The sequence below is a fragment of the Lathyrus oleraceus genome, chromosome 5 (assembly GCF_024323335.1).
Source record: "Lathyrus oleraceus cultivar Zhongwan6 chromosome 5, CAAS_Psat_ZW6_1.0, whole genome shotgun sequence".
Taxonomy (NCBI): Eukaryota; Viridiplantae; Streptophyta; class Magnoliopsida; order Fabales; family Fabaceae; genus Lathyrus; species Lathyrus oleraceus.
This window is the reverse complement of record NC_066583.1, coordinates 130,148,336-130,155,401: the sequence shown is the minus strand read 5'-3', so window position 1 is coordinate 130,155,401 and position 7,066 is coordinate 130,148,336. Positions and strand designations below refer to the sequence as shown.

At 29.2% G+C, this 7,066-nt stretch overlaps 1 non-coding gene across 1 annotated transcript; it reads right to left on the bottom strand.

Moving 5' to 3' along the window:
* Window positions 1–5,789: 5,789 nt before the first annotated feature.
* Window positions 5,790–5,861, bottom strand: TRNAG-UCC (transfer RNA glycine (anticodon UCC)). The gene has a single exon. It is a non-coding gene; the product is annotated as a tRNA-Gly (tRNA).
* Window positions 5,862–7,066: the final 1,205 nt, after the last annotated feature.

Here is a 7,066-nt window from a genome sequence, read left to right as displayed (position 1 = left end):
GGCATACAAATCGATTTAGATTAGATACATAGGGATTTTTGACCATTAGTCTACTTATTTGATCTAGGAAATTTATTATGCTTTGTAACTAACTAGGGATAGGTAATTAGAAGTCTTTACTTATGAATTAATGCACTTATAATGTCTAATTTAACTTTGAATTGTCCTAAGGACTTAAGGGATTATTGTATGATTTAGTGATACGCACACCAAAGAATTGGGTGAAGTGGTTTTGTTAATTTGTAGTGAGATAATAACTTAATTGAAAGTCAATAAGTACGACGAATGTATAAACAAAATAAGGGGATTTGATATAAAATAGTTAATCTCTTTTCTCAACATGTAAAATAAGGGGATTTGATATAAAAGACCTCTACTTTCCATTCATTAACATGTAAAATAAGAGGATTTGATATAAAAGACCTAATCGCCTTTCTCATCTTGAATTTCATCCTTTTAATTTCTCATTTTAGAATCGATTTTCTAACACCCTGTTTAATTATTTATTTCTGTACATAATTCACTTATTAAATTACAATCCTCGTGGAGACGATCTTTTTATTATTACTTCGACGTTATCGATATACTTCCTAAGAGGTCATCACGATTTTGGCGCCATTGTCGGAGATTATTGATTTCATCAAGACAATTTTTGCACAACGATTTTAAGTTTTGTAATTATTTTTAGTTTTAGTTTTTTTATTAAATTTTTTTATTGTAAATATTTTTCTCTTTATTCTAGTTTCCAAATTTCTGTTCTTATTTAGTTTTTATCTAGTTCAGTACTACTAAGGTATTTTTATTCTGTGTATGCAAGGTAAAGGAAAGCATGTATGGTGGAGATGACTCTCAATTGGCTCTGCTAGCAGTATTTGAAGTTTTATCAAAGCAATTGGTTACCTCAAGTTTCATTCTAGCAAAGTTAATTCAGTCAGGGGTTTACGATATGATTTTTGTGGTGAAGGATACGTCGATGACTATTATATACCATACGTTGAAGAAGTGCCTTATACACAAAATTATCAAGATCCAGATCCTTACCTCAACACCTATAGTCCATGGTGGGATGATCATTCAAGTTTTAACTAGATTAACAATCAATTTCAAAATTTTAACCAAACAACTCCTCAAGATTCACCTCCAAGGACGTCTTCCCTTCTAGAGGAGAATTTGAATGAATTTATGTAGTTTACTCAAAGAACCTTTGGATTAACTGAGGCTACTCAAAGAACCTATAGACCAATTCATGTTGATGTAATGCAAATGGGAATCAATGTACAAGATCATGGAAGAATCCATCAAGAACCTAAGCGCATCCTTGAATAATTCTTAAAATAATTGGGAAGATACATGAACCATTGACAGCTAAATGCAATGGAGTTCCTGATGTGAATATGTTGGATAATCCTAGGGATGAAGAAGTTGAGAGAGAAATTGAAAATGAATGGGAAGTATTCGATGATGGAGGAGTTGAAAATGAACAAGAATAATAAAAATACACGCCATTAGATGAAAAGATTGAATTAAGAACAAAAGAATTGGAGGTGAAGAATAGTTTTGGGAAAAGAACAAGAATTAAAAAGGAGAATGATAGGGTTCTGGATAAAGTTTTGAATGCAAGAATTTGTTTAGACATAGACATCCAACATGAACATCCTCAACAAAAATGTGTCCCCAAAAGGTATTTTGGTAACAAGGAAGAAGGAAAAGAAGAAAGAGATAAAGTATTAGATTCCATTTATACCTTGTTCACTACTATCAAATTGGAGAAGACATGGAGGCAATAACATCAATACCTCAAGTTTATGGGAGTCCTACCAAAAAAAAGGAAAAAGAAGGTTAATGTGTTCTTTTTGTCATATATGTCGCCCTAATAGAGAAGAAAATGGTCAAGCTAATGACCTTAAATAAGCGGTGTGTGGGAGGCAACCCACAAATAAATTTTATTTAGCTTTATTTCATTTTCAGTTTTTGTTATATTTCAATTTATTTCCCTTTTCGTACAATGATCCAAGGAAGAGTAATAACTAGCCCTAAAGAATGCTCTCCCCTTGTCACTTTTCTTTGTTTGAAATTAATGAAGTTGTTTGCTTCTGTTGTTTCTTTCAGTCTTAATTTCCAACCTTACTAGTGCTATTATGAAGAAGAAGAAAGAGTCACAAGAAAAAGAATGAACGAAAGAGATCGACAGTGAAGTTCCCAGGAAGATTGAAAGTTGATGAAGAAAAGGGAAACCAACTACTTGTACTAAATCTCCAGATACCTCAGCTAGTAAGGTTTGAGTCAAATATTTCTATTGTTTAATATTCATTATTATGAGAGTATCCATGCATTAGTCATTTTTTTGGAATTTGCACTTTTTTGATTTTGAGTCTATTGGTATGATAAGTACACACTGAGAAAGTTGTTTGTAAAAAATATGAGCCTTTTATGCCACCCTGTTTCAAAATGATAATATCTGTTGTTTAACCACTTTGAGTCTAAACCTTTCTTTCGGTGACAAGGTCATGTTATACTGTCAATTGACTTGAAAGATTAAGGGTTTGTTTGAAAGACTTTAAATTTTTAGTTCTTAAAATTTGTTTTGTATATCTATTTTAAAAAATTGTTTTTAAAATGAGAAAGAGAAAAAAGTTGCTTGATAATCAATTTCTTGAAATCTGATTTTAGGAGTGAGAAAATAATTTGATTATTTAATTTTTTTAAACTGTTTTAAAAATAATAAGATGATAAAATTCTTTGATAATTTAATTTATAAATTTGATTATATTAAATAACAAAAAATCAGAAATAATTTTATGAGCATTTAGTTTCTAACGAATAACTTTTTATTTATAGAGTAGAGTTAAAGAAAAATTTATATCTAATCAAACATGTTTATTATATAATTAAATATTTTTAATAATGTAGATTGATTGATAATATAAAAATTATTTACATTAAAGTTATTTATAAATTTAATCAATTAAATTTTTTTGACATAATGAATTAATTTATAATATATTATTAAAAAAAAGAAGTTAAGAAAAGTACAGTCTGATAAATCGTAAATAATTAAAATTAATCTATAATATACCATATATTTTATTATATAATTTATTATATATATATATATATATATATATATATATATATATATAAAGTATAAACTGATGGTGGATAATAAAATAAAATCCGATATAATTTATCAATCTAATTGTACAAAAAATTTATATAATTACATTTGTGCCATTAGTAAAAAAGTGGCACTTTTTCCCTATTTTTATATTCATTCTTGAAAACAATATTGAAAAAGGAAAAACAAAAACATATTTATATTGTTTTGGTTTTTTAGTTTTGAAAACTGAAAAATTAAAAATAATTTTGCAAAAGCATTTTGTAAAACAAGTCATTCAATCAGGTTTTTTGTTTTTAAGTTTTTAAAAATTAAAAAACAGTTTTTAAAAATTAATTCAAACAAGCTCTAAATTTTTCCATCCTCTTTGGAGTTAGTTAGATATTTTTAGTTTCCTAGTCTAATGCAAAAGAATAAGTTTGGGTTGCTCTTAGAAGTTAATAATGTATAAGTTTGGGGTTGGGTACTACAGAAATTGGTAAAAAAAAAAGAAAAATAAGAAGTTAAAAATAGCTTCTTCAATTGTTTTTTGAAAAATAGGGTCAGCAATATGCAATTCTCTAGTACGAAGTGTATTACAAAAGAATGAGATGGAAGGAATCGATAACATCGGGAAAATTAGGTACCTAACTCCAAAGATTCAAGCATATTATTCTAAAGTATCCTACCCTGACATAAGTCACACTAGAACCAGTAAAAGATCTCAAAATTGTGTGTTTAAATATGACTTTAATTGATTCAATAAGAAAATTTTCAAATTCATTGTTAAATGTTTTTGTATGTTGATTGAGTGATTAGTCAAATGAATTGCATAATTGTTAGATGAGAGACATATTAAGTAGTTGTATGTCGGAAGAAATTTTCCAAGTTGATTGGATCGAAGTAGAGAACCAAAGTGTTGATCAAAAAAGGTGACATTCATTTGTAAGGGTAAGCATTTTAATTTTGATGAAATGTTCAGTGTGCAGACAGGTTACTTGAGGACAAACAATAATTTAAGTTTGGGATTGTGATGACATATTACGGAATTTTTATGAGGACATTCAGATGAATTCAAAAGAATATTGACCAAAAGCAAAGCCAAAGTGTGAACAAATAAGAAAAAATCCAAGACCCGGAAGAAATAACACTTAGTGAAAATTGTGAAGAAAGAAAACATGCCTTTTGCTTATGCATTTCTCGCACTCGCGATGCATATTATCGCGTTACGATGAGGTTTATATTGTGGCGCGATAATGACTTATCGTGGAGCGATGACACGCGTTTGGATGACACAAAATTTTATATTTAGAGAAAATTTTGGCTACTTTTTATGGTTTCTAAAACCTGGCGATAAAGTGACGACTAGGAATATTCAAGGGGAAATTTTGAGTGTTATAAATGAGTATGATTGTATTGAATTGTGTTACATTTTTTTTAAACCGACAAGAATAGTCATAAAAAATATATATTTTATTTGAAACATAACTCGCGAACCCAATTCAACCCAACCCATAAATGAACGAGTTTGTTCAAGTCGATTTTGACAATGAAATTACGGGTTGGACGACGAACCCAATCCATTGACTTTTGAACGGGTTGGGTAACGGGTTAGGCCAAACCCGGTCCAACTCAACCCATATACACCCCTAGGTGTCCCTCTCTTTCCCTCAACTCTTTACTTTTTCGCAATTTATTTTCACTGCTTAATATTTAAACTATTTTCAAAATAATTTTAAACATTGATTTTAATTTGCATTTTTTTTAAAATCATGTGCTTCTGGACCACACAATTCACCTACCCCCTCTTATGTGGGAAGTCACATGTCCAGCAAGTGGCATCAGAGTCTAACTCCTATTTAATGACTAATCGTCTCAAAAGGAAGATGATTTCCGATAAGAGATCTTGTCTAAACACAACGCCTCGTTTTAATTGTAGTAGATTTGATATTTAGTAATGTAGGTTTAGAATGTTTTTATAAAGTATAAATCATAAATTGTGGGACACAATAGTCAATGATCTGTTTATCCCAATTCATCAAGTAAATAATGATAAAGTAGTAGATAAACTAATTTCTCTTTGGACCGAAGAGGAAATGAGAAAGTTTGAGATAGATTTTAAAACCAATAACTTTATAGTAATGTCTCTAAATGAAACTTATTTACCGGCCAATAGAAAAATAAACCAAAAAAACCTTTCGAATAAGAATACGACAAATTCTATAGTTTGTGTTTATCCTTATTTTGGCAGGGATGGAGAGAGAGACTAAGAGTATAAATATTAAATATATGAGAAGACTAAACTACTCTTAGTGAGATACAATAAAAATTATATAATAATAATAATAATATTAATAATATTAGATGACAATTTAAATTATAATAGTACATTATTAATATAAATTATTTTTTTCTCAATTAGACCAAACTCATAAGATGGCATAAATAGTAAAGTAGTTGTTATTCAAATAAAAAATGATCCTGTAATGTGATTTTTATAATTTAGTTTCTGTTTATAAATACAAATTAATATATAGTTTGAATGGTTATATTCAATTGAAATGGTTAAAAATGTTTGTTTTACATTACAAAATAAATAATAAACCAATTAGAAATTCTTCCATTGGCCAGAACATGCGGTCAATACACATTCGTTAGTTTTTTCTAATGAATTGAAAAAATAAAAATACTTAACTGCGTTTGCCGGGAGTCGAACCCGGGTCTATTGCTTGGAAGGCAATTATCCTGACCGTTGGACTACAAACGCGCGCATGTTCCAATTCACTGTTTTCGTTTATTCGAATATATCTTTAATCTCCAAATATTCACATGTGTTGTATAATACCTTTGTAGCTGCCATTATTTTCACCATTGGATCTTTTAGCTTCTATATATTAACCAAGCAAACCCATAGAATAACTTGTTATAATTTTCTTTGCTTTCAAATCTATTGGCTTGTGTAATTTTAACCATAAATGTATGAGCTCTTATTTTTCTCTCGGGTCATATAATTTATGTGTACATGGAATCATTGTCTAAATTTTATTAATTGGTATCTTAAAAATGCTAAGTTTTAAAAATACTAAATATTTTAGATCTTTAGTGTTTTATACTAAATATTTTAGAAATTTAAAATTGCTTAAATATTAATTTTAAAGTTTAATTTATTTTATCACTAAAGTGTGTCAATGTAAAGTTTGAGATTATTTAAAAATAATTTTTTGAGATTAATTTTTTCTAAGGTTTTATTTGAAAGTTTGGAGGGTATCATACCCCAATTTTGTCCGAACGTTCTAAGATTTTCATTAGCATTAAAAAGCATGCTACATGAACCCAAGGCATGGTGATTTTTCTCGGAGGAAAAACTAAAAGAAAATTTTGTCATCATCTTAACATGTGTTTAACCAAGCATCAAAACCCTAATTCCCACACACCTTTCACATTGGTGGTCTTAACTATCTTACAACTGGGGCTTTGAATTTGTTTAGATCCTTAGGTCAAGTCAGGTTTTATTGGGTGATTACTGATTCATTACGTTGGTGTCTGCTTCATTAAAATTTGACTAGTTGTTGCATTGATTGTTGGTCACATCAACATAGTTTATGTCATCCTTTGTTTCAACCAAAAATTACCCTAAAACTTGCATTTCCACGAAGCATTAACAGGGGTCATAAGCACAAAGTATATCTTGCAAACAAATCCTTTGGTTGACTTGGATTACAAGTTTGGATCATTATTTTGGTTCATTCGCGTCTCATTTCAAACGTTGTATATTGAATTGCACTTTCCCCCATTTAAAGTTGACTTTTTGGTCAAATCAGTTGGCCAAAGTCAACAAATCCAATTATGCGTCTTCTTCTCTAACTCCAACTTATGGCATGTTAATTTGTGGGACAATTACCATTTTGGATTAGTTTAGGTCATGGTAAGGAGTTTCATTAAGTCAATTTGATGTTCATGTTGCATTGGTTG